The 27,672-nt window shown below is 35.8% G+C and overlaps 1 pseudogene; it reads left to right on the top strand.

Moving 5' to 3' along the window:
• The first annotated feature begins 13,568 nt into the window (after positions 1-13,568).
• LOC149168809 (pentatricopeptide repeat-containing protein At3g12770 pseudogene) lies at positions 13,569-16,284 on the top strand (annotated as a pseudogene).
• Positions 16,285-27,672: the final 11,388 nt, after the last annotated feature.

The raw sequence follows: 27,672 nt of genomic DNA, 5'->3' as shown, positions 1-27,672 counted from the left end.
AATCCTTGGTAAAATGTGAATAAGTTAATTATCAAATTCATTTTATTCCTTTGATATACGAGATTGTGATGTGTGCACATCTTGGAACAAGACCTTACCAATGAGAAATCAAATAAGCATAAACTCACAATTAGTACCTTAAGTTAAAGGGCGAAGATTCAAATAATAGTAGATGATAGGCCATGGAAATTAGGGCACAGAGTCCTAAATCCATGAAAAATACATAAGTGGATTCTTGGATCTATAATAAAAGGATTAGGGCGTTTTGTCCTAAATCCATGAAAAATAAACACGCAGAATTTTTGATCTATAATAACAAGATTAGGGCACGGAGTCCTAAATCCATGAAAGATAAAGACATGGAGTCTTGCATCTATAATAAAAGGATTGGGACACGAAGTCATAAATATTTAAAATATCAAGGTGTGTAATCTTGGATCCTTGGAGTAGATAAGGGCACAGAGTCCTCAATATACTAAGGTGCACAGATGCATGCAATAGGGATGTGGAAACCCTATTCCTTGGAAGAAAAATACCACTCATGGGCAGCTCACGGATGAATTTCCTTAATAAAATCTCATTTCTAACAATTTTGGAGTGACTTTGTAAAAAAGAAAGACATGTCTAGCATCTCAACTATGACTTTCCAAAAATAGTAAGTTACCTTCAACCAATGGGTAATCAAGTATATTTGAAGGAAAATCACTTATCATTAATCAATCCTAATAGTTCAATCTCGACTTAATCCTCAATATTATTAATATTATTAATATTACTATTATCTTTTATAAGGCTATGATATTATTATTAAAAGGGAAATACAAGTCACGTTCATCTCCTCAATCACTTCACACATCTCTCCATGATGACTCTCATGGCTCTATGTAACTCTCTCTTTCTATTTTAATGATACATTACACTCTTTTTTATGCACTCATCAAAGAATGGCATATTCCTCCTACACTCATTAAAGAAATGTCATAAAATATTCCTTGTCCACTCTCTTAAATGCATATGTTACACTCTCCTTAACTAAGGCATGCATACCTCTCCTTAATGGCATGAGTTACACTCCTCTAAATGGAATATAAGGCATGAATATTACTCCTTCTTTATGACAAGAATTTGTTGCTCCTCCTATATATCTGTCTCAAGTATTCTCACTTAGGGGGAGGTGCATTGTGATACCAAGAGTTGGAGAGATTAACAAAAAAGAAATTATGAGAGGGAGAGAATTGGAGAGTAGCCAATTTCTTTTGAAATGAATTTGAAATTCCAAAACTAAATTACTAAGTAGATCTACCTGATGGATCTGACCATGAGTGGTATTGGGAGGAAGTGAAACTTATCTTTCTCATCTTGCCTTGTATATCTCTCTACTACTATATTTTGGTACTGCTTGTGAGCTCTTATAACTCGAGAGTTCCAAGGGGAGAATTTCTCCATAGGTATGGTTGGGTAGAAAACCAGATGGTTCACAATGAGTTGGTAAGGATGTTGGAGCTAGAGCATACTCTCATCTTTTTGGAGCTATATATATACATTGTTAGGTATATCTATCAATGTTCTTGAAATTTTGGTTTCTTATTAAGTTTAAAGTGTTGTGAAAAATTTAAATTTATTGGAAATTTATACTTTAAATTATTACAAAGTTTATAAATATTCAGAAAGTTATTTCTGAGCTAACCAACAATGAGTTAACAATTTCATGGAAGCTATGTATGATAATGTACATGCAAGGGGATTAAAACAAGAATGTGTTGCCAAAGTTTTTAAGTTCAGTTTATAATGATTTTTTGTCCATAGCAGGTTGCCATGAGTTTGATGAAAATATCATATTAGCATAAATTTGGGTTTTATTTCTCCATGTACAGTTGTAGATGAAGTTTGCACACTAAGTGTTTGATAAAAGTGATAAATGAGATAGTAGGAATTTTGTTGTTGTTGTTTTAAATAATTGCATTTTGATGAAATTTTGTTGCGATTCAGCTCAACATCAGGGGGTATCCATACCATATGACCATGTAACCCCCACTTTGATTCCAAAAAATAGGTTTTCAGACTCCAATTCTCTAATCTAGGCAATTTTGCAGATTTGTTGTTGCTTGTATGGACTGTCTATTGTTTGGTTTTGCTGAATTTTTTTTCATCTTGGATTTACTTGGTGATCTATATTGATGACACTAACCTAGTTCATGCACTTTTAAATTGTTGTTTTAAAGTCTCAATGGTTGTAGATTGCATGCTTGCAAAGTGTTTGACAAAATGCCTCAATGGTTGTAGATTGCATGCTTGCAAAGTGTTTGTCAAAAGACCTCAATGGATGTAGATTGCATGCTTGCAAAGTGTTTTTCAAAAGGCCTCAATGGCTGTAGATTTTGTGCATATAAATTGTTAGAGTAAATGTCTTATTGATTGTAACTTTTATGTACTAGAAATTTATGAATATATTATTTAATAGATGTAACTTCCTATGTTTGCAATATCTTGTATGAATGTAAAAATGAATTTAATAAGTTGTTGAAGTCCAAATAGAGAATAGGACAATTGTTATTTTTATTATTTGAAGACATCATGGAAAAAATAAGGTTGTTGTTGGAAACAATTTTACAGTAACCAATTTTGTAGGATTTAATTACTTGTGCAAGTGAGCATAATAAGTTGTCCAAGTTGCATGTATAAATGGGTGCTTGAGTAGTTGTAGAAAACAACTAATTATGTCTAATTTTGGCAATTCCATTGTTCTACTTGGCATTTTTTGAAGAATAATATGCTTCTAAATTTGTAACAGTAGCTACTCTTGTTGTAACATTCATATACGATCTCATGATTGAAGCATTGCCTTAATAATTGGGATTAAGAATTTTTAATTGATGAATTTGGAAATGTTGTTGGGTCAATATATTTTGTGATTCCATTTCTTAAACATATCATTTTTATTGAATTTATTGATGAAGAGAGGCATATTCTTCCCCCAGCTACCTTTCCATAGGTAGGTTAATACTCATACACTTACATGTGATTTTTGTAAAAGAATCATGATACTTTTGTGGTTATTATATCAAGAGTCAATAAGTGAAGCTTATTTAGCACAATCTAGGAAATCAAATAGGTTGATCTAGCTTAATTCTCACACATGGCATTATGATGGAATTTATTTGGAGTCTTACTTAGAACTCATGTATAAGTATGAAAAAAGAACATGCTATCTTCTTTCAAACTTGAGGAGAAATGTGTTTTGGAATTGGTTTTAAGGGAAAGTTATCACTCACTTCTTATGTTATATTCTTATATTGAAATAGATGAAGGAATATGATTTTCATGATAACCAAATTAGTCATATTATGAATAAAAAAAATAAAAATAAAAATGAGTGATAGTGTTTAACGTAACCTTTACTTCTATACACTCTTGATGGTTGGTAAGGTGGGACCTTGCATATGGTATCAGAGCCAAGTTACAACATTAGGACCTAATGGGCCAACATGATTGCTTGTAGGTTGACGATGTATGAATGTCGATTTTGCATGCATGTTGAATTGTTGTGTATCTTGACTTGGAAGCATATTGGTTACATAAGGGATATTATTATTATGTCATTTAGAAACTCATGAAAGAAAAATAATGCTTTCTTATATTCCCTTTTTTTTTGTTAGGAAAAATTATTAAAAATATGATAAAGGACTTAAAGACATGGTGCGAAGGATGTGCTTGAGAAGTTGGGGTTAAACCTAAGCATGTGAATGGCTTGATTGTCAATCCGGTGAGTGATATATGTGGAGTGCATGCATGGTTGCATATATGTTTAATGCATCATTATCAATGCTATATGAACCTACTAGCTACCTTTACTAGCTGAAATTGTATCTACCAAGAAAAATATTGGCTTAATTTGGAGTATAGTTTGATGACTTTGGTGTGTATTATTTGGAAATGTGTAACAAGTGTAAGGCTAAGATTAAATTAACGAGATGATTGAATTTGTCATGTTAACTTTGACTCTTTTTACTATTGGAAACTGAACAAAAGTTACCTTGAAGGATTTCACTTTTAATTGTGAATGTAGATTCATGAGTAATGTATGTGCATTAATTTGATGTGTTAAAATATGATTTGGGAATACATTCTTAACAAGTAAGAATGGAATTCCTATGATTTATTTGACATGATTTTGTGTAGTTTGGGTTGACATTATGCATCAAATAACTTGAAATTACTCCAATACTAGGTTGTGGTATGGCCTTCCTAATAAACAAGAGTCTTAATTGACGTGTGCATGATTGGTTGTGGAAGCCATTTTAAGAAACACTTGAAGGTTATGTTTTATTTAAGTTCTGTATGGGTGTGCAATCCATACTAACATATATCTATGAGCTAAGTAATGAGGTAAGGTATGGGTGTGGAATCCATACTAACTAAGTAATTATTCCAGTTAGAATGAACAAAAATATGTTGATGGAATCTCATAGACATGATTAAAGAGGATTCATTATGTGTAATTAAAGTTAAATGGATAGAGATTTGTAACATGATTTTGCTTGAGATTGAAATCCATTATTTTCTTTTTATTACAAATTAAAATACTAAGATTGGTATAGTGAACACCATCAGGTGGTTTAGAATGTTTGGAATAATTGATTCTAATATATGGATTCAAGTGTGAATTAGGTATATATCCTCTAGTATTGTAATTATTTTGTATTTGTTGGATTAAAGTAGAATTAAATAAAATTAAATTGATTTTCAAATTCTTGAAATGTAGAAAAAGATTATTGTGATAAGTTGACGAAATATCTTTTCTATTGGCTTAAGACAAATGAGGTCTAGGAAAGCCATAATAGTCTCCTTAATCCCCGGATGCAGGTGTGTAGTTTTGTGAGCAGTACGAAGGCGGCGTGGAGGGTGGGCGTGTGGCTAGTCGCCATCGCCATCCGGCCTCGTATGAAGTATGAATTAATGTCTCCAGCCAACAACTTTAATGTTGCATTAACGTAGCTCCTTCCCTCTCTCCAGCATGCTAGTTTATTTGCGATGGCGCTCTGCTCGGTTTTCACTCTTGTTCCTCCCCTGCGCTCATGTCGATCAAGCGCTGTTGAAGCTCCTCGCTCATGAGATAGCCAGGGTACGGTCTGGCTCTGGATCGCGGTGTTGATACTTCTCTGTGTTTTCATGCTTCAAATAGTCCATTCTGCATCCTCCTTTGTCACCCCCTCTCTGTCTTTTCCACTGCTGTTTGTTCCGCTTCTCCAACACATTTCAAAATGCCCAGAGTGCGCTCAAGGATGAGCTGCAAAATAGGTGGCTCCCGGGGCCGCGTCACCCGCCAGCCTTCCTCCACAACCTCGGACCCTTCGTCTGAAGCCTCGGATTTCTGCTTTGACAGATATCCTGTGACAAGGGGTGGTCATGGCCAGGGACGAGGGCAACTTCTCAATGAAACACGCTCTCATCATTCCCAATCTCATACGGCTCGCTTTTGTTTCCCCTGCACACTAAGCTCTTCCTCCTTCATCGTGTCAGTCACTGTTGAGCTGTGTGAGGATACTGTTGGTTCGGGTGCTATTAATCCAGGGGTTCCTCTGGAGCCGAGGATGGAAGACAAGAATGAAAACTTGCAGATTGCAAATATGCAGAGAAAGGACCCAGGTGACTCTGCTACCCAGGATACAACCAACCAAGCAGGTCTGAGCGCTCCTACAGGTGGTGGTTCCCCAAGCAAAAAGGGCCATCCTTCTGAGATTGAAGATCCCTACCAATTCGGGTGCCGCATTGTTGAAGAATCGCCTCCAACCTCTCATGAAGATTAAAAAGGACTGTGCCTACTGGTTTTGTTTCACTGCTGTAAGAAGATGCTCCATCCCTTCTGGGTTTATAGTCATTTCATGTTTTATAGCTCTCAGGATCAGATCTGTTTCCAATTTTGATTTGTCGGTTTCCCCTGCGTGGGCGGCATTCTCTTGTTTTTTGGTCACAGTCTTGGATCAATCTATTTATTGGTCAGATTCCAGTTCTAAAAGGGTTGCGCTGTACTGAGTATTTGAATGGATCCAATCAATCTGTCCTGGTCTAGATATACTTCTAGTCATTCTTCAGTCACGGTCTCTAGATTATCAAGTCTTTAAGCAAGTCATTAGGCAAGTATTTTTGGTTAGGTTTCCAGCAAGATTTTGTAAGCATGTCGTTTCTCGGGGCTAGAACTTTCGAGGCCTCTGCCTCTCTGTAATCATATTTTTGTATCAATATAGGAGTAGACAAATTCAGGGAAAAAAAAACAAAAAAAACAAAAACAAAACAAAAAACAAAAAACAAAAGACAAAAGCAAAAGCAAAAAGCAAAAGCAAAAACAAAAACAAAACAAAACAAAACAAAACAAAAACAAAAACAAAAACAAAAACAAAAACAAAAAAAACAAAAACAAAAAAAAAACAAAACGAAAAAAAAAAAAAAAAAAAACAAACAAAAAACAAAAACAAAAAAAAAAAAAAATAATTAAATAAATAAAAATTAGTCTCCTTAATAATTTTATCAATTGCATATTGGTTGAATTCTATTTAAACTAAATTAATTAAAGAAATTATGAGGATTGAGCTCATGAACTTCTCTAAACTAATGTTAGTTAGGCGATCAATTCAAACTTCATATTGTTTATGAACTTGATGACTTGCTTTCTTGTAATTTGATTTACTTGTAAATTGTTAAAGGAATAACATGTTTAGAAGATAAACATGTTTTGTGGTGATAACTTTGTTTTCTTTGAACTTAAAGGAAAAAGGTATGTGATTAGTGAAAAGTTTATTTGATTTCTTGTTTTACAAGAATATGTGCTTGTGACATTTTTTGAGGGAGAATTTGAAGGAGAGTGAGATCACATTTTGATGCATTGGAATTGTTGCATGATTTAGAAACCTAAGATGATTGTATTGTATGTGGAATGGAAGAGATTGTTGGATTTAGTAATTTGTTCTTGGATGTATAGTTGTATGAGTAGTTATTAGTCCTACAAAAGGTCACAATCTTTTGAGAGGGTGGTAATTCTCCTTAAAAAAGGGCGGGCAGCGGGGGGGGGAGGGTGGTGTGGGAGGCGGCGGCTTAGCTTTAGGCTAGAAATTCCTTTGTGATAGTCGAAATCTTATTTAAATTCAACAATATTATTTATATTTTGAGAAATGTATGATTTTCAAAGCTTGTTTTTGCGTATGTATTAATAGTAAGGAATAAGTCTTGAAACCAAATGAATTGATTAATTACTGAACAGAAATCATGAGTGATTTTATAGTTGGAAAAAAAATTGACTTATAGTTATCAAGGTAGATTCAATAATATAAATATCGTATTTGCATAATTATGAGAGTTGTTATTAATTACAAGCCACTTTAAAAAAGATATCTTTAATAGTTCTTGGAATGAATATCTTCTGAGTCATTCATAATTGATTCTCAAGTAAGAGAAGTGAATAATAATGAAGATTATGGAAACTCAAGGAATGATCTATAATATAAAAGTGGGTCAATGAGGATTGTATGGAACCTTAGCTTGTTAATTTAAAAAAAAAAAATTATGTCTTTAACCTCAAATTATGATTTTTGCTAAAGAGTAAACATTTAGTTAAGAAAAAATGTAGGTATATCCTAAAGATTTTGATTGCAAGGGTGTCTTATGGAATGAAAAAGGGAAAACTTGGATTGAGAAGACATAAATCAAGTGGGATGTGAGAGTGGGTTATATATATGACATGTGTTGTTGTGTAGTTTTACTAACAATTATATGTGGATGATTTGATGCTTTTCGTATGCAAATTTGATTATGTTGTGGGATGGACTATCATTGTTGTTTATACAACTAATGTGGGAGTTGTTTGTTAGTTGACAAGCTCAATTTTTCTATAGAAACCTAAGAGAAGGACACATGAAAATTTATTGAATTCTTAATGCCTTAGATAGAGAAAAGACAATCATGAGTAATGTGAGATCATTTTCATTTATATGATAGATGTTTTATATGTTATATCATTTACATATAATAGTATCTAGATATAATATATTTGATTAGATGTTTATTCTGATACAGTATGTATTGGGGACCATGTCAAAATCTATTTATTATGGCATAACTATACATGGTACTTTATTAATAATGGTATTTTATTGGTCTTCATGGACAACTCGATTGGATTTTAGAAAGATATATATAGATATCCAAGCCAAGTTTAATCTAAGAGAGGGAGTGTGTAATGTCCCACCTTGGCAAGGTTAGTTTTGTGACACTTATAGAGGGTGATTTTGATGCAGTGATATAAGATTATGCATGTCAAACTTATGTATATGTTTATATGCTATAAACCTGGTTTAAGTCACACAGTTTCTATGTGCTTATGATAAATACTAATTTTGGTAAGACTGATTTTGGTTAAGTGCATATTATTGATGTTTTCTCTTTTGGTATCCTAGTTTGGACATGGGTGTATGACATGGATGGTGATCCAGGATTGAGACACATAGATCCATGGATGATCATGGTTTTGTGGAACATATGGTTAATTATGATTTATGGATGATACATGATTTGTATGATTATATATGCTTAATCTTGTACTAAGCAAGATGTGGCAGGGGACCTGGTCATTGCCAACAAGGATGCTCAAGTTATAAATGATTACAGAAGTCATTTCTCCAAAACCAAAATGACTATGGAAGTCATGCACAATCCTTGGTAAAATGTGAATAAGTAATTATGAAATTCATTTGATTCCTTTGATCTATGAGATTGTGATGTGTGTAGGTCTTGGAACAAGACCTTACCAACGAACCATCAAATGGGTATGAGCTCACAATCAGTACCTTAAGGTGAAGGGCAGAGTTTCAAAGTAGAGTAGATGATAAGCCATGGAAATTAGGGCGTGAAGTCCTAAATCCATGAAAGATAAAGACGTGGAGTCTTGGATATATAATAAAAGGATTAGGATGCAAAGTCCTAAATCCATGAAAAATAAAGACATGGAGTCTTGGATCTATAATAAAAGGATTAGGGAGCGGAGTCCTAAATCCATGAAAGATAAAGACATGGAGTCTTAGATCTATAATAAAAGGATTGGGATGCAAAGTCCTAAATATTTAAAATATCAAGGTGTGGAATCTTGGATCCTTGGAGTAGATCACGGTGTGGAGTTATCAGTGTATTGAGGCATAGAGATGCATGTAGTAGGGATGCAAAATCCCTATTCCTTGGAAGAAAAATACCACTCATGGGTAGCTCAGGGATGAATTTCCTTAATAAAATCTCATTTCTAACAATTTTGGAGTGACTTTCTAAAAATAGAAATTCATGTCTAGCATCTCAAGTATGGCTTTCTAAAAATAGTAAATCACCTTCAATCAATGAGTAATCAAGTATAGTTGAAGGAAAATCACTTATCATTAATCAATCCTAATAGTTCAATCTTGAATTAATCTTCAATATTATTAATATTACTATTATCATTTATGAGACTATGATGTTATTATTAAAAGGGAATTACAAGTCACCTTCATCTCCTTAATCACTTCATACCTCTCTCCTTGATGACTCTCACGGCTCTATGTAACTCTCTCTCCCTTTTAATAATACATTACACTCTCTTTATGCACCCATCAAAGAATGGCATATTCCTCTTATACTCATTAAGGACATGTCACAAATATTACTCTTACACTCTCTTTAATGCATATGTTACACTCTCTTTAACTAAGGCATGCTTGGGACTCACTATTCCGATGGTGAGGGAAGTTTTCAAAGTCATTACCGAATATAGCAAACTTTTCAGTCTCTTGGATCGAGGACTCTATCAAATTGATATCTCGGTAGAGGGCAGGGTGAGCCTGTCGAACTCTCGACAATAGGAGAGGTAAGATGCAAGAAGCGGTCATTCCAGATATGGGCATATGTCATTTCTGAACCCAGGCAGGCTAGGCCAAGCTCAGGATGTTCCAAGGATGAAGGAAGAATAAGTGGGGTATAGCTAAGTCTGCCCAAGGATCATAAGGATCCGCTCAGGTGCAGTATCAGTGTTTCAACCTATTGTTCGATGCTTCCTAACTGCTTCTTTCTTCTTTCCTACCTACCGGCTTGAACAGTGAAGCCTTTTCCCCCTATAAAGGAATTAGCTACCATTTTCTACCTCTCCTTAATGGCATGAGTTACACTCCTCTAAATAGAATACAAGGCATGAATATTACTCCTCCTTTATGACAAGAATTTGTTGCTCCTACTATATATGTGTCTCATGTCTTCTCACATTGAGGGAGGTGCATTGTGATACCAAGAGTTGGAGAGCTTAAAAAAAATTTATGAGAGGGAGAGACTTGGAGAGTAGTCAATTTCTTTTGAAATGAATTTGCAATTCCAAAACTAAATTATTAAGTAGATCTACCTGGTGGAGTTGACCATGAGTGGTATTAGGAGGAAGTGAAACTTATCTTCCTCAACTTGTCATTGCTATATTTTGGTATTACTTGTGAGCTCTTACAGCTCGGGGTTCCCAATGGGAGAAATATATGTTTGGGTGGAAATCTGGATGTTTCACAATGAGTTAGTAAGGATATTGGAGTTGAAGCATACTCTCATCTTTATATAGTGAGGTATATCTATCAATGTTCTTGAAATTTTGGTTTCTTATTACATTTTAAAGTGTTGTGGAAAATTTAAATTTATTGGAAATTGCTACTTTAAATTATTACAAAATTATGAATATTCAGAAATTTATTTCTAAGCTAACCAACAATGAGTTAACAGTTTCATGGCAGCTATGTATGAGAATGTATATGCAGGGGGTTAAAACAAGAATGTGTTGCCAAAGTTTTTCAGTTCAGTTTATAATGATTTTTTGTCCATCGCATGTTGCCATGAGTGTGATGAAAATATCATATTACCATAAATTTGGGTTTTCTTTCTCCATGTATAGTTGTAGATGAAGTTTGCACACTAAGTGTTTAATAAAAGTGATAAATGAGATAATAAGAATTGTTTTGTTGTTGTTTTAAAAAATTGCATTTCAGCGAATTTCTGTTGCGATTTAGCTCAACATCAGGGGGTATTCATGCCATGTGGCCATGTAACTCCCATTGTGATTCCAAAAACCAGGTTTTTAGACTTTGATTTTCTAATTTGAGCGATTTCGCAGATTTGTTGTTTTCTATATGGACTATCTATTGTTTGGTTTTGCTGATTTTTTTTTTTCATCTTGGATTTACATGGTGATCTATGTTGATGACAATAACCGGGTTCATGCACTTAAATTGTTTTTTTAAAGTCTCAATGGTTGTAGATTGTGTTCTTGCAAAGTGTTTGTCAAAAGACCTGATTGCATGCTTGCGAAGTGTTTTTCAAAAGGCTTTAATGGTTGTAGCTTTTGTGCATATAAATTGTTAGAGTAAATGTCTTACTGACAGTAACTTTTATGTACTAGAAATTTATGAATAGATTATTTAATAGATGTAACTTCCTATGTTTGCAAGAATTTATATGAATGTGAAAATGAATTTAATAAGTTGTTGAACTCTTAATAGATCTTTTATTATCTGTAGGATTTAATTACTTGTGCAAGTGAGCATAATAATTTGTCCAAGTTGCATGTATTCATGGGTGCACTCTTATGCTTGAGTAGTTGTAGCAAACAATTAATTACTTGTGCAAGTGAGCATAATAATTTGTCCAAGTTGCATGTATTCATGGGTGCACTCTTATGCTTGAGTAGTTGTAGCAAACAACTAATTGTGTTTAATTTTGGCAGATCCATTGTTCTGCTTTGCACTTTTTGAAAAATAATAAGCTTCTGAATAGTAGCTACTCTTGTTGTAACATGATTATACAATTCTCATGATTGAAGCATTGCCTTAATAATTGGGATTGAGAATTTTTAATTGATGAATTTGGAAATGTTGTTGGGTCAATATATTTGTGATTCCATTTCTTAAACATATCAAATTTATTAGATTTACTGATGAAGAGAGGCGTATTCTTGGCGTTCTTGGCACATTCTTCCCGCAGTTACCTTGCTCTAGGTAGGCTAATACTCATACACTTATATGTGATTTTTGTAAAAGAAACATGATACTTTTGTGGTTATGATATCAAGAGTCAATACGTGAAGCTTATTTAGCATAATCTAGGAAATCAAATAAGTGGATCTAACTTAATTCTCGCACACGGCATTATGATGGAATTTGTTTGCCGTCTTACTTAGAACTCACATATAAGTATGAAAAGAGCACATGCTATCTTCTTTTAAACCTGAGAAGAAATGTGTTTTGGAATTGGTTTTAAGAGAAAGTTATCCTTGACTTCTTATGTTACATTCTTATATTAAAATACATGAAAGAACATGATCTTCATAATAACTAAATTAGTCATATTATGAGTAAAAAAAAAATGAGTGTTATATTCAATGTAACCTTTACTTCTATACACTCGTGATGGTTAGTAAGACAAAACCTTATATATATATATATAAATATTTGTGTTTATGTTTATTAACTAAATTTATTATTTTTTTTATATATTTATTAATTATATGTTTTTAAATATCATTATTACATATATAAATTATTATTATTATTATTTTAATTATTTTGATATAAAATATATAAATTATAATACACCAAATTAATTTTTTATATTACTTTTATATTAAATATTTTCTTATAATTATTTCTTTTTATCTCAAATTTGATGTATAACTCCAAATCTCTATTATGATAGAGTGCTTCTCAACATAATAATCGAAATCTACTTTGACATTTGAAATTTACACCTACGTTAATGGGAAAAAAACAATATCATTACCAAATTTATTCCCCAGCTTATAAGTTTACATGTAACCAAGTTGTTAGTCATCATGGCCAGTCCACAACCTTACTTAAAGTCCATATTCAAGCAAGCTGGTGTGGCACTCAAATTTTGGATCATAAATCCATTACCCAATTGCGGGGTAGATGTGGGGTTTGGAAAATTGCAAAAAACGGTAACTAAGCGAGTTGCGTAACTGTTTGTGTTTTAATATTAATTTTTTTATAAGAGTAAGATATAACTTTTAAATGATATATTTTTAATGATTATTAGATATAAGTTAATTGCGTTGATAACGTTTTTTAGTCTAAATATTGGAGAGTCAAAATTTTTATTATTCAGTTAAAGATTAATTTTTATCAATTTCATTGTGAAATGTGTGTTGCTAGTTCTTGGAATAATCTATTTAGTAAGGAATTTGTAGAGAAGCTCAGAGCAAAAAAAAAGTTGAATACATCAATCAAAGAAAAAAGCAATCTGTCCCATAGACTATCTTTAACCTCGTAAATGTTGAAATAATTTTTTTTAAATCAAAATGTAATATAATATTTATGAAAATATAATATAATATTTGATTTAATATTTTAAATACATCAGATTGCATACAAATAAAAATAAATAAGATAAAATTAATTAATTAATTAAAAATTATAATAATCATTAAAATAAAAATCATAATTATAATTATTATCTCTACACTATACTAGTGTCCACAGTGATCAGTAATCGGATTTAGTGATAAAGATATTGATCCTCTTGGGGATTCATAGAACCCGAATTAAGATGAGATTAAACTGGGTATGCGCCCATGCCAATACAGAACGTGAAAACACTGCTTCAAATCAATCTGAGATGGCTTTTGGAAAAGCTCCAAGGTTGTAAATTGGATCTTGCTGACTACCTAGAGTTGCTTCAAATGTGTGGATGGAGGGTTTACTGGACTATAAAGAAAGCAAGCAAGGCCGACTTTGTATGGCAGGAGGAAGTACCGTGGTACTTTAATTGAATCCTCAACCAGGTATTCCGGGAGCTATATCTCCAAACAGTCTAAATGATGATATTTGCAGTAACGTTCAAGTTGAGCATGTCCGGTATGGTATGCTTAGGTTCGTTCATGTTTAGTGAGGTATCCTATCATATCCGGCACAACTTCTTGGACAGCACCGGTTTAGTAGCAGGTGGGAAGTCCTCTATTTGTCATGGCATATAATCCTTGGAGTGTGGAAAGGGTTTTAAATCCGTTGACGCATCTGCAACATCATCAGCAGTATTTTTTCCATGCTCAATTACTCAATCACAAGAACATTAGTATCAACGTTCAGAAGAACAAGTTTGTTGGGGTAACGCATCTTATTAATACGAACACCACGCAAGGAAAAACGGGAGTTATATCAGAAAACGCGCACGGCTCTGTGTTGCAGGGGAGCATGGACATGAAACCCCCAGCACAAGTCCATGCGCACATGATCAAAAGTGGATTCAGAGCCGACGTTTTCTTTGGAACCAAACTCGTTACCATCTACACCAAGTGTGGAAGAATTGAGAATGCTCGCCAACTGTTTGACGAAATGCCTGAACGGGATGTTATCTCATGGACGGCAATGATTACAGGATATGTCTCCCATGGACTCAATCAGCAAGCCTTGACACTATTCAACAAAATGCGAGGAGAGGCTAGTTGTAAGCCAAATCCTTTCACCTTCACTAGTGTTCTCCAGGCATGTGTTGGCCTCAATTGCCTGGAACAGGGAAGGCGGGTTCATGCGCACGTTATGAAATTTGGGTTTAAGTTGGATGTGTTTGTGGCCAGTGCCCTTGTCGACATGTATGCAAAATGTGGGAGCACGGCTGATGCACGCCAAGTATTTGACGAAATGAGCCAGAAAAGCATGGTTACTTGGACTGCTATGATTGTAGGATATGCACAGAATGGGCAAGGTGAAGAGGCTCTGGCACTATTCAATCAAATGCAACAAGCAGGCGTGTGTCCAAATCCTTTCAGCTTTTCTATTGCTCTCAGGGCGTGTGCTGGTGCGAAGGCACTGGGACAGGGGAAGCAAATCCATGCCCACATAATCAAAACTGGATTCGAGACTGATACTGTTTTGGGAAACGCCCTTATAGACATGTATGCCAGATGTGAAAGCATAGAGGATGCATTTGAAGCCTTTGACAGAATGCCTGATCTGGATGTTATCTCGTGGAATACAATAATTGCAGGGTGTGGCAAAGTTGGGTATGGTAAGGAAGCCCTCTTGTTCTTTAGAGAAATGCAGTCCAAAGGGGTGAAGCCAGACCAGTATAAGTTTGCAAGTGTTCTAGCTACTTGTGCTAGCCTGGCACTCCTTGACAATGGCAAGCAAGTCCATGCCCACATACTTAGAAAAGGATTTCAGTTAAATGTCTTTCTGATGAATGCTCTCATTGACGTGTATGCCAAATGTGGAAGCATAATATATTCACGTTATGTGTTTGACAGAATACCCCTTCGAGTTCTCATCTCATGGACTACCATGATTGCAGGATACGCTAGGCATGGGTATGGTAAGGAGGCCATCAAAGTCTTCCAAGAAATGCAAGTAGCAGGCATACAACCAGACTATATCACCTTTGTTGGTGTTCTATCTGCTTGCAGCCATGCAGGCCTTATAAACGAAGGGTGGTACTACTTCAATTCTATGAGTAGAGATTATGGTATTTCACCCAGATCAGAGCATTATGCTTGTATGGTTGAGCTCTTGGGTCGTGTTGGACACTTGGATGAGGCACATGAGTTGATTAGTACAATGTCAAATGAACCAGATGCGTATGTGTTAATTTGGAGCTAGGGAAGCTAGGTGCTGAGTGCCTTTTTGAATTAAAGCCACAAAATGCTGGAACATATGTATTGTTATCAAACATTTATGCTGCATGTGGCAGGTGGGATGCTGCAGCAAAGATGAGAAGCTTGATGAAAAACAGGGGAATAAAAAAGGACCAATGACGCAGCTGGATCAAGGTCAAGAACGTAGTGCATGAATTTCTTGTTGGAGATAAATTCCACCCACAGATCCGGGAGATCCATGAGACTTTGTGGGGGTTGGAAAGGGAGATGAAAGGAGCTGGGTATGTTCCTGACACAAACTTTGTGCTGCACGATACAGAGGAGGAACAGAAGGAGTATGATCTCGCCTTTCATAGTGAGAAGTTGGCCATTGCTTTTGGCCTTATTAGCACACCTTCTGGAACAGCTATTAGAATTATGAAAAACCTCCGAATATGTGGAGACTGCCACACTGCCACCAAGTTCATCTCTAAGATTACAGTACGAGAAATTGTCATGAGAGATGCAAACCGTTTCCATCACTTCAAACATGGATCGTGTTCTTGTAATGACTATTGGTGAAGAGAAAGAGGCATCATGCATTTTGATTTCTTTCTTCAACCAAACACAGATCTCTATCATAATTAAAAAAAGAAAATTCCGTGAACAGCAATTAGCACAATCTACAATGCTTCTTTTTAATTTACTAAAACTTCAGAAGTTTTTAATTTCAAAATTCCAGTTTCAGGAAATGGATCTATGGATTCATGTGAATTTAATAAGGGACAATCACCGACAATTGGACAGACCAGAAATAAGGTTGCAAACCCATCACTATTATTAAATGAAAAGCTTGTAGGAATTTTTACAAAAAAATGCTGAGATGAAACTTGGTGTAAATATTCAGGAAAACACACCCAATAATACTTGTGACAATTTGATCTTCTCGCCCAAAAACATCTCGATCCAAAAATTTGACTCCCTACTGGTATGACATAGGGTATGACAAGGAACCTGGTGAATCACTGATCTGGCTACTTCATTTTTCTCTACTGACAGTGTGCTCCTTGCCAATTACGCTGAATTTACTCGCCCTTCTAACTGACAACGCAGCTAGACAATTGTGACTCGTCCTTTGATTCGGCTTCAGCGACTTGCGCGGCCTCAACCAATTCGACCCCCTTGACGGGCAAGAAACTGGGCTCTTGGCCCCTTGACCTTCAACATATATTTGCTGGGCCGCAATGCCACTTCAATTAGACAATTAAAGCTCAGTTCCCGGCTCCTAGTAATGCAGTCTTGGACTCCGTGGGCTCTGGCAATTGGAACTTCACTCTCAGTCCTAGCAAAACTCTGCCTCGATTAAGACACTCGACTCCCGATCCTGGCGATACAAACTCGGTCCTGACTTCGCAATAAGAAACTCAATTCCTAGTTTGACAATAAGGGACTCGGCTCCCGGTCCCGACAAAGCACCACCATGATTAAGGAACTCGACTCCCGATCCTGGAAATACAAACTCAGACTTAACTTGGCAATAAGAAACTCGGCTCCTAGTTTGAAAATACAAGATTCAGTCTGTAGCACCGCCTCAGCGCAGTTACTTGGTTGACTTATCATGCCCAGTAAACTAGAGGAACTGCTGGCTTGATATTCCCGATCTTCTAATAAATACTAGCGCTTCCCTCCGAGATAAGAATTATTGCAATTCGGCTGCTTGGAAAGATCCCGACTTGGCCCTGATTAGATAGGTATCCGGCTCTTAAACAGATAATGAATTCGACCCCTTAAACCCAGTGACTGTTATAAACGACTCGACCCCAGGAAATTTGGGGAGGCGGTCCTCCTTGTGGATTAATTATTTTCAATATGAAACCAACTCCCTTACATGCCTCGACCAGTAAATTGATCTTCCCCGAGGATATAAGCTCGGTATTCAGGAATGCGTTGTTGTAGATAAAATTCACTCCTAGATGCTGATGCCCCTCTGCTCACTATGCCACCAATTTGCCTCCGTAAAATCAATATGCAAATACGAATAATCGACTAGGCCGTGTCTTCCAACACCGAAGCCAATCAATCTTCAGCTAGGGTATGTCTCTCAATATTGACGCTGGCACCAAGCCAATCAATCTTCAGCTAGGGTATGTCTGTCAATACTGGTTACTATTAGGGTATGTCTCTCAATACTGGTTACTATTATAGGTTTCCCCTTTACTTGGTACCTCCTTCCAATTTCTCAATAATTTTGTTCATGCTATCCTTCAATTTCCTTCCTTTTTTTAATATAGTTTCCTCTCCTTCCTTTTTTTAATAATAGTTTCCTCCTCCAAATACTTGGGTAATAATATGACTCATTTAATTTCACCAATTTGCTTTATTTATTTAATTATTATCTATTTTATTATAGTGATTTTTTTTTCTTCTCAATAGCTTATATAATATGACTCATTTAATTTCACCAATTTGCTTTATTTATTTAGTTATTATCTATTTTATTATAGTGATTTTTTTTTCTTCTCAATAGCTTATGGGATCTAGATAGGCTAAGACTCAATCTCCCTTTGCTTCTATGAATAAAAAAGGGACATTACAATCCCCCTTCCCAATTTTTGTTTGTCCTTAATCAATTTCTATCCAATATCAAAATCCCAAACACACTGGTTGAAAGCTTTTGCAAGAATTTGCTGCATCATATCAAGGATTCCCATTTCAATAGCATTGCTATATGTCATTGTGCCATGAAGCAACCAGTGTAACCCAACTCCCATAGAAACTCTTGGAAAGGTTGAAAAACTTAGCTCTTCATGATGGCCTGTCTATTTCATGATTTTTCCATATTTTTGTTGCTGGAATCTTCTTAACTACAAATCTCCTTTTTGTTTGATCTCACACCTTCATCCTGAGAATTCTTGATTTACTACTATAGGTGTCTCAACACGGTTAAGCGATGTTTGATTCATAACACCTAGTCTTGGCTTTTGCCCACTTCTGCTCGTCATTTGTTTGAGTGTAGCAATATTTGGAGGATCCTGAGTCATGCCTCTCAAGACTACCCTTTGACCTCCCTTCATTTTGAATCCCATCTCCATGGTCTGGTAGTTTTTCCAATGCTTCCCTATGGTGATAAGCCATTGGACACCCAGTACTATGTCAGAATTTGACAACTTCACCATATAAAAATCATCAACCATAGTGTAGTTGCCCATCTTTAACTCTTCCTTTGGGACTATCTGATTGCATGCCATGATGAAATCGTTGACCATCTCCACATTAAAGCCTCCAAAGTCCTTTGTTGGGATGCCTCTTTTAGCTATTAATGTTGAGTCAATAAAATTGTGGGTTGACCCACCATCGATTAGGACAATGACCGATGCCCCTATATGGAACCTTTGACTCTGAAGGTGTTGTAGCTAGGGACTCTTGAAAGTGTGGCTATAGTGCCACCCACTGCTTCTATCATTGGTTGCTACTTCTATGAACTAGAATGTTTGTCATTCTACATTGGTCTTGTTTCTTCTTCTCCCTCACTTTCAAAGAGCACCTCAATGTAGTGCACTTTTCCCTTTCCCTTGCATCTGTGCCCTGGCTCCCAAGGCTCCTTGCAACTATAACATAGTTTTTTTCTTCATAACTCATCTCGAGTTCTAGGGTCCAACCTGCTTCTTTTGGTCTCCTCCTCTCGAGGAGGTAACTATCTGCAGCCTGTTGAAGAGGTGGTGGTTTGGAAGATGCTTTATTTTTAGGCATTGCATCCTCCATATCCCTTGTCTTGGAAATGGCCTCCTGCAGTGTGCTAGGCTTAAAATCCTTGACCTAGCCACACAATGGTTCAACTAACCCCTCCGTGAACAACATCACCAACCATTCCTAAGATATATTTGTAACCATCACGGCTAATCTCTAGAATTTTGAAATAAATATGTACAAACTCTCTATCTGTTTCAGTTGTGCAAGGTCCCTAAAATGTAGCTCTGGGTCCCTTTTATCAAACCTCTGGATTAATCTCTCTGTAAACTCTAGATAGGAGTTAGTGTTGGAATGCACAAGTGCAGTTAACCCATGGTACCACCACTTGTGTGCTTCACCTTCCAGATGTAGGGTGGCATACTGGATTGCCTATAATTCCCTCATGGGATTGAGTTGAAAGTATGTGTCAAGCTTTTGTACCCAAACTCTAGCTGAACCTCCAAAAGTGCCATTGAAAGTGGACATATTTATTTTCTTGGCCTTCTTTGGGATATCATCGTTCATCCACCATTTGTTAGAGTCCCTCGACCTGCTTTTATGCTTTATGGCACAATAGTCTTGGAACGACACTTGGGCTTGAAATTCTGCTCCCATTGTCTAGTACTCTCTTAGGCATTGCAAACAAAAATCACCCCGCTTTTGTTGGTTATTTTCTTACTATTCCAAAAACTTAGGTAGGAGTGGTCTTGGTGAAGTGTGTTTTACTGGTGGGGGTACCGAATTGACAAAGTTACTAGCTTTAGCTTGGTGATTATTGTCTCCTCCCAACACGGTGTAGCGTCTATGTGATCCCTCTGCTCCATTATTCGATTAGTTCTTGCAAAGGCTAGCCATAGTTTGGGAAACATCCTTCAAAGCTTGAGCCACCTCTTGTTGCCCTCCATTTATCATTTGGGCTATTTCATACCATCCTCGATCTAACTCCAGTAGTAACTCATGTTGCCCTTTGGCTAAATTGTTAAAGATTTTTTTGAAGCTTTCCCATAACTGATTTTCACGATCCCCATCTAGTCTTTTTCTTCCTCCTAAAATTTATGTTTCCCTAATCTTCTAGTAACATCAACAATTAACCCTATCAGTCTCTGTAGGAAGATCAACTCTAATACCAGTGTAATATGCTTATTTTTAGTTTACCAGAACTTCAAAAGCTTTTAATTTCAAATTTTCAGTTTTAGGATATGGCTCTATGGATTCTTGTGAATTTAACAAGGCCACATAGCGAGCATTCCTTGTCATTTAGATTAATTATTGGACTTTGAAAGGTATAAACACTACTACATAAAAGAGGGCTACATTGTAGATACTCTTGCTTAGTTTAAGTATAGTTATATTAGAGTAAAAAACAATGAAGACATAAAATGAACAAAGTGTTTTTTAGTAGCCATACAATACCCAATGACCTCGGACTTATAGTATTTGGATGTTGGAACCAAAATCTTAGAATCTTACTTCCAAACTAAAAAATATTTCTACCTTTTATAGTAAGAAAATATTGAAGAAGTGGTAAAAAAATATTGTTTTCTTGCATAAATAAATAACCTATTGGAGTGCGCCCGCGCACACACACATATATAACCTCTCATCAAATTCTATATTTACACAATATTACATTTGCACGAATATGCTAAAGATAAACATCACAAGTAAATCAGAATATGCTAAATATGAACAAAGTATATGTGCTACACAAAAAAGAGATTTTTATCAAACACAATAAACGAACTAAAAAAATAAGAAAATGTTGTAATTCTTTAATAAAGAAACAATTACATTATTATTTTTAGGTGATATAGATTTTAACAAATTTGTGATTCTTTTATTTTTATAATTTGTTTTTGAATGTGTAATGATTTGAAGATATTGCACCTAATTTTATTTGATGTAGGCAAAATCCATTAGTAACAATTTGACCATCACTTACATAACTAGATTCCAATGTACCGTAAAAAATATATAAAAGTTTACATTTGCATTAATTGCCTTATGGCCTTTCAAAATGAATAAAGTATTTGACAAAATTGATATTAAAAATGTCATTTACACTATATAAAATAATAATTTAACTAACCATTATATCACTTCAAAAAAAAATATCGCTAAAATTTTTCAAGGTGAAAAAAGGTATTTCAAAAACTAATAAATTAAAAATTATATAATCTAAGTAATGTAAAATACTAATTTAGCTAAATAATACTTTCATATATTTCAAAGTGGAACATTGCATTTAATAGGAGAATTTGGGGAAATTCTTAAAAATGTAATTTAAATAATGTATAATAGTAATTTTGCCCACCATTACATCACAATATTGCATGACAATTAGGTGAAATTATATTTAATTTTTTTTATTTGATTTAAATAGTGTTTAGTTCAATTGAGTTTGTGATTTCAAGTATTTAATGATTAATATGCTCATGATGAACAAAGTTGATTTCATTTATGACTTTTGAATTAGAACATTTCATTTTGTGACAATTTGGTGGGAATTCTATCAATGGATTTTGAGTCTAGTCCACATGTATGTTGACTAAAATTGTTATTGTTTTTATTAGAGACATCGTTGAGATTGGTCTCCGATCTCAAGCATTTAAGAATAAACATTCTCAAATGAAAAATATAAATGAGTATAATTGAAAGTGAGATTTTGGAATCAAAATTAAAATGTAATTAATAAGAAATTAGTATAAATATATTAGGAAATGTGGTTAATAAATATAGTTAATATATATTAATTGATATTAGCTTATATGTAATTTGTTATTTTATTTTATATGATGTAATTTATTGTTTTATATGACCTAATATGTTATTTGATTGTGTATATAGTAATCTTATAATTGTATTATTTTAAAAATTGAAATTGATTATAAATTTTAAAACAATTAAATAAAGATTTGAAATACAAAATAATTAAATAAAGCAAAAGTCATAAATATACCATATTTTAATTTTGTGAATTAAAAAATTTAATTTACAAGACATTCAATAAGAGTGGGCCTAATGGTTAAGAGCATGCGTTTCCTCATAAGAGGTCACAGGTTCAAAACCAGAGGGGGGTAGAGTATGTATGCCTTTGTAGACTTAGCAGTCAAATCGCTGTGCGGAGGTGGGTCCCTTGTCCCACAAACAAGGGGGTCTCATACACCAATTTGGTGTCTAGCTTGGCTATGACCTTAAAAATAGATATTATTATTATTATTATTATAGATTTGGTGGACACACTTACTCCATTTCGCTTTCTTACTTTTAATTGAAAATCTTCTTACCTTTACTTTCTTACTTTTAATTGAAAATCTTCTTACTTTTACTTTTCGCTGAAAATCTCATAGTCATCGTTCGTTGTACAGACACAAGGCTATAATGAAATGAAATGAAATTTTAATGTCCACAAGACTAGATATAGTCTATGGGACCACTAGCTTCCCTGTTTTTTGCCTTTTGCAATTCAATCCTCTTATTATTCAAATTAATGATGAGCTGACCCAACCTTCTAACAGTCCCCTCACTGAAAAGACAATGCCAAGGAACTGATGTTAACATACTATTGTAATTGTCTCTGATGTCTCTGAAAGCATCACATTCCAAAATGAAATGTTTTTCTGATTCCACTACCCCAGAAGTGAAAAAAAAGTACACACGTTCTTCCCAAGTTTTTTAGGTCTTTTCCACCAACCTGTTTCGCATCGTAGTTGATGCGAGTTAGTTCTTAATTGAGAAATACGAATCTTTTCTCTCCATGGAATGCTAGCTCCAATGTACTCTTTTTGTTGGAGATCACAAGTGGGGTTGAATTCTTGAACATAGTACTTCTTCTTTCTACCCAACTCATTTCCCCATATACGCTTACGAAACTTCTCCATAAAAAAACTCTTTAAATCCTTGTTATTTTTGGGACATGCATTGAGGTAAATATTCCATTTTTGCATCCATTTGTTGTTTTGTCTCATCCATGATTTATTTCTTTCACTCATTCCTTCATTGAAGATAACTTTAGGCCATCTACCTTCTCCCATTTACTCAATTCTTTGTATATACCTTATAAGATGCACCATAACAATTTCTTCGATGGAAGTTGCTCTTGTTTCACTCAGCATTACGTCATAAGAAATTGAACTTTTTATTTTAAACTTGCTCATGATCAAGTGTTTTTGGATTTTCTCAACTTGCTTCCTTTTTGAGACAGGGATGTTTCTAGCCCACACTTCACACTCGTATAATATCACTGGACAAACTAGGAGCCCAAAAATCACTTTAATTGTTTACCAATCCCATAACTTGGCCTCTCTACATCTGTTTTGAAGATAATGTAGTGCTTTCCACCCTCCTAAAATTCTCGTTTCTGCAATGCTCCCAATTAATCTTGTTGTTGAAATCAATCCCAAGGTACTTGTATTCATTTACTTCTTCAAGAATGTTGCCTTCAAAGAAGAACGTATGTTGGCTCTACTTTTTTTATTTGAGAACATCATTATTTTGGTCTTGCTGGTATTGACTTGCATCCCCACTTCCTTATAAAAATTCTCAAGGGCATATAGGTGCATCTGCAATCCCTGGGCCAATTTAGCAATCAATACAAGGTCATCATCATATAAAATAAGCTTTATCACAAACTCCCCCAACCGAACACCATGCCCACCTTGCAGATTTAGTCACTCTTCCAATTTATCAATATATAAACCAAAAAGAGTGGGGGATAACGGTAAACCTTGCTTGACTCCGATGTCACTTCTAAAGCTTTCTGAAATGCCTGTTGAAGTTCTAATTTTTACTTTCACCTCTTCATAGAGCCTATGGACAACAACTCTATAATGCAAAGGAATTTCAAGTTCTTCCATTCTAGTACTCCATAACTTGTCTCTAGGGACTGTGTCAAATGCCTTTTTGAAGTCAACAAAGCAGCAAAATACTTCTTCTTTTCCCTCCAAAACCTTTTCAATAATGTGTTTCAATGTGATACCATGATCAACTGTAGAATGCTTCGGCATAAAACCTGCTTGCCATTTTTCCCTCTTTTCTTTGACTTCCGCCCACTTACTGATTCTATTTTCTACCATGTCGCTGAAGAGCTTTGCAAACAAAGGATTGATCATAATGGTTCTATAGTTGGAAGGATTATTAATATCTCCACTTTTAAAAAGGGGTGTTGTTAGACTAGTTGTCCAATCTCTTGGGAATCCTTGTCGAATGATGTTGTTGAACATTTCCATGATGTGCGGTGTAAGAATGTTCATTCCCCACTTTAGATATTCTGCTTGAAGTTCTACCAAGTCCTTTGCCTTTCCTATTTTCAACTTATAATTCCTGTCTCTACTTTCGGTAATGTAAAAATATTTGTATTTGTGTTGATCCTGGGAGGAGGCTCCTCCTCTAATTTTTTCTCATAAAGTTGTCTTGCATAATCAAACCATTGATTGGCTGTAATATTACTTTCAATTTGCTTCTTCCTTTGTTGAAGTTCCTGCCAAAAAACTTTGAGTTATTCTTACCTAGATATATTAACTCTTCTCGCCTTGTTTGCATGAACTCATCTTTTTACTTTTTAAAATCCGCTTATATAACTTTACATTCATATTCTCCTCGCTTGCCGTTTCAAAGTTTTCCTTGCGATTTTGCATTCCTCATCAAACCAAGCATTTACAAGAAAACAATTTGATTTATATTTCCTATTTTCTGCTCTTTTGAACTTCTCAAGTGCACTCTGAAATATATTTGTTAATTCATGACTATTGAAACTTTGGGAACCCCTCTTCCCATTTTGAATTGATCTCTCCAATATTGTTTTGAAGATAGTGCAATTTTCTTGTGTTAGAAGAATTTTGCCCCTTGATATCGATTGTCGAGAACATTGCATCTTCCTTTTATGTTGTCTTTCTTCTAACCAAGATAGCCTTATATAAATTGAATTATGGACTGATTTTAAGTCCCACGTATGTTCTCCAATCTCAACTTCATCTATCCTTTCTATCAAGTTGTTGTAGCGGCTACAACCACCCTCCAAAACTTTGGCCTGCACCAATTTCGGAGCCTCCCTTAAGAGTCTCACTTGATGATTGCACACCCACGGGTTCGCTCTGTGAGCTCGTGTGATTCCTCGCATCTGCCTTGCTTGTTCATTTCATTCAAGTTTCTGCAAGCTTGTGTCTAAGTCATGCTTGCATCATGTTCTGGTTATGCTCGAAGTCTTCGCTTCGTATGTGCTTGTTGTGTTCGTTATGAAAGCATCAATCACACTCACACACAAAATTAGGTTCACTATCACATAAGCATCGTCTCGATCAATGAACAGTTAATCACGAGTTCCGCGCTTGTCACTTACACCGTCGGTCAGTCATGTTGAACATCTGTGTCTGGATTGTTTGAGTCGTTTCGTCGTCGAGTCATGTGAGTGTGTGTTTGCATGATCACCTATTCATCTTTCGTTCATTCAAACACTTAGTCATTTTTGCTGACGTCCTGATGAATAGACTCCCCTATGATAGCCGAACTATTACTCTGCCATCGACTTGATCGATTGTCAACCAGAACAGCGCAGAAGCACCAAGCTAGTCTTTTCAAGTTGCGCTGCCTGCAAGCAGTTCAATCAACTTCCATGTTGACCACCCAGATAGTCAAACCTGGTAGTCACCTCGGGACTGACTCCCTTCAAAAATTACACAGAGGCCACTAACCTCACTCGCCCAAATGACTAAGGAAATTGCACACACAAACTGGACAAACACCAAGTGCCCATCCCTGTCTCCTTCAGAAAATTGCGCAGTTTTCCAGTCAGTCAGTCATCCGGACAGTCGATGGTTGCTCATCCAAGAAATTGCATAGTTTTCATGGGAAGACCTTCCACTGTCTAGCAGTTCTCTTAGCGCAGAAATTTCGCAGAGATGATCAACAGGTCAGCTTCCCAGCTTCAATGCAATTTCCCTGCCAGCAGCTCCTAGAAACAGATTGCTAATTCCCTCAAGGAATTGTGCAGTTTCTGTTGCTAGTTACTGAGCAACCAACTACCAGTTCCCTCTAGGAATTACGCAATTTTGGCTGGTAGTGACCCCAACAGCCAACTACTAGTTCCCTCTAGGAATTGCATAGTTTTGGCTTCTAGTGACCCCAATAGCCAACTGCCAATTCCCTCTGGGAATTGCGCAGTTTTGGCTGCCAGTCTCCGGGTAGTTCCTCCCAAAAACTGCACAATTTCTGCCTGCTGACCCTTCATGCAACCCGACCCGTTCCTCTGGAAAATTGCACAAATCTGGTTGTCCATCCCCCACTTCCCATTCATTCTGAAAAATGCGTAGAGCATGCCTACCTTGCCTTCCTGCATCCCAAACTGTCCCTCCCAAAATTTGCACAATTTTTCCTCCCAAGCCAAGCTAGACCTCACAGGCAGTCACTGTTGACTCAGATTGCCCGTCCCCATCAGTCAGTGACCAATTCAAATTTTCATCAGCAGTGCCCGGAGCCATCATCCCGCTTCACAACCTTTTTGCCTCTCCCAGTCACCTGCATCCGAAATGATCATGTGCCATGGTAGACTAGGAGGTTTTGGATTTGATGTTGTCTCGTCATGAGTGACTGCAGGTACAGGTACACCAACAAACATGGCAAGATGACGAATGGGATGAACGAAGGGAGCACATGCATAAGGACAGGTTCACCTACGGATAAATGAACGAAGCATGTGAATCAGACAATCACAATGAACATGCACCTTCGCGAACAGATGACGTTGTCAAGCCTTCCAGCATGCAAGCAAGGAACAACATGTTAAAGCTTCATCAAGCGAACCAAGGACCATCGAAGACTTCGTGCACTTCGCCATGCAGAGGTGAAGCTATGATACATCATGAAGACATCCATCACCCAGCAACATTGTAGCTCGACATGCACTCCAACAGCAACACGAATGTACCAGCACTGTCATGTCAAGTCATGTTGAGTCATGTCATGATTCATGTCGCCCACATCTCCACTATGGGCTATGTTTTCAATAAATGTGATGTAACATGGAAGTCCAAGAGATCCACTGGTTGAACAAAGAGTCATGTAAGTCGAAAAGTCATGGAAGCAAACGGTCATGAGAGTAGTTGAATAGCCACAAGGGTCAGTTTAACCCTTGGCTATAAATACCCCTCATTTGTACATGTAGAGCACTTTTCACCTCAGCTCCTCCCACATAGCCAAGAGAGTCTGTAATATTTTCTTTGAGGAGTAAGTAGTGGCTCCAACACCCCACACTCGGGGTTAGTGTTGGGTGACCCAGATATTGGCTGGCAAGGTTATGCGGAAGTGCCGCACGGATGAGGTGCCAC

Source organism: Pinus tabuliformis, chromosome 4_2 (genome assembly GCF_031772625.1).
Source record: "Pinus tabuliformis cultivar Carrire ecotype Pingquan chromosome 4_2, CPIR1, whole genome shotgun sequence".
Lineage (NCBI taxonomy): Eukaryota > Viridiplantae > Streptophyta > Pinopsida > Pinales > Pinaceae > Pinus > Pinus tabuliformis.
Note: the sequence above shows the minus strand (reverse complement) of the source record. Positions and strands in the feature narration are given on the sequence as shown.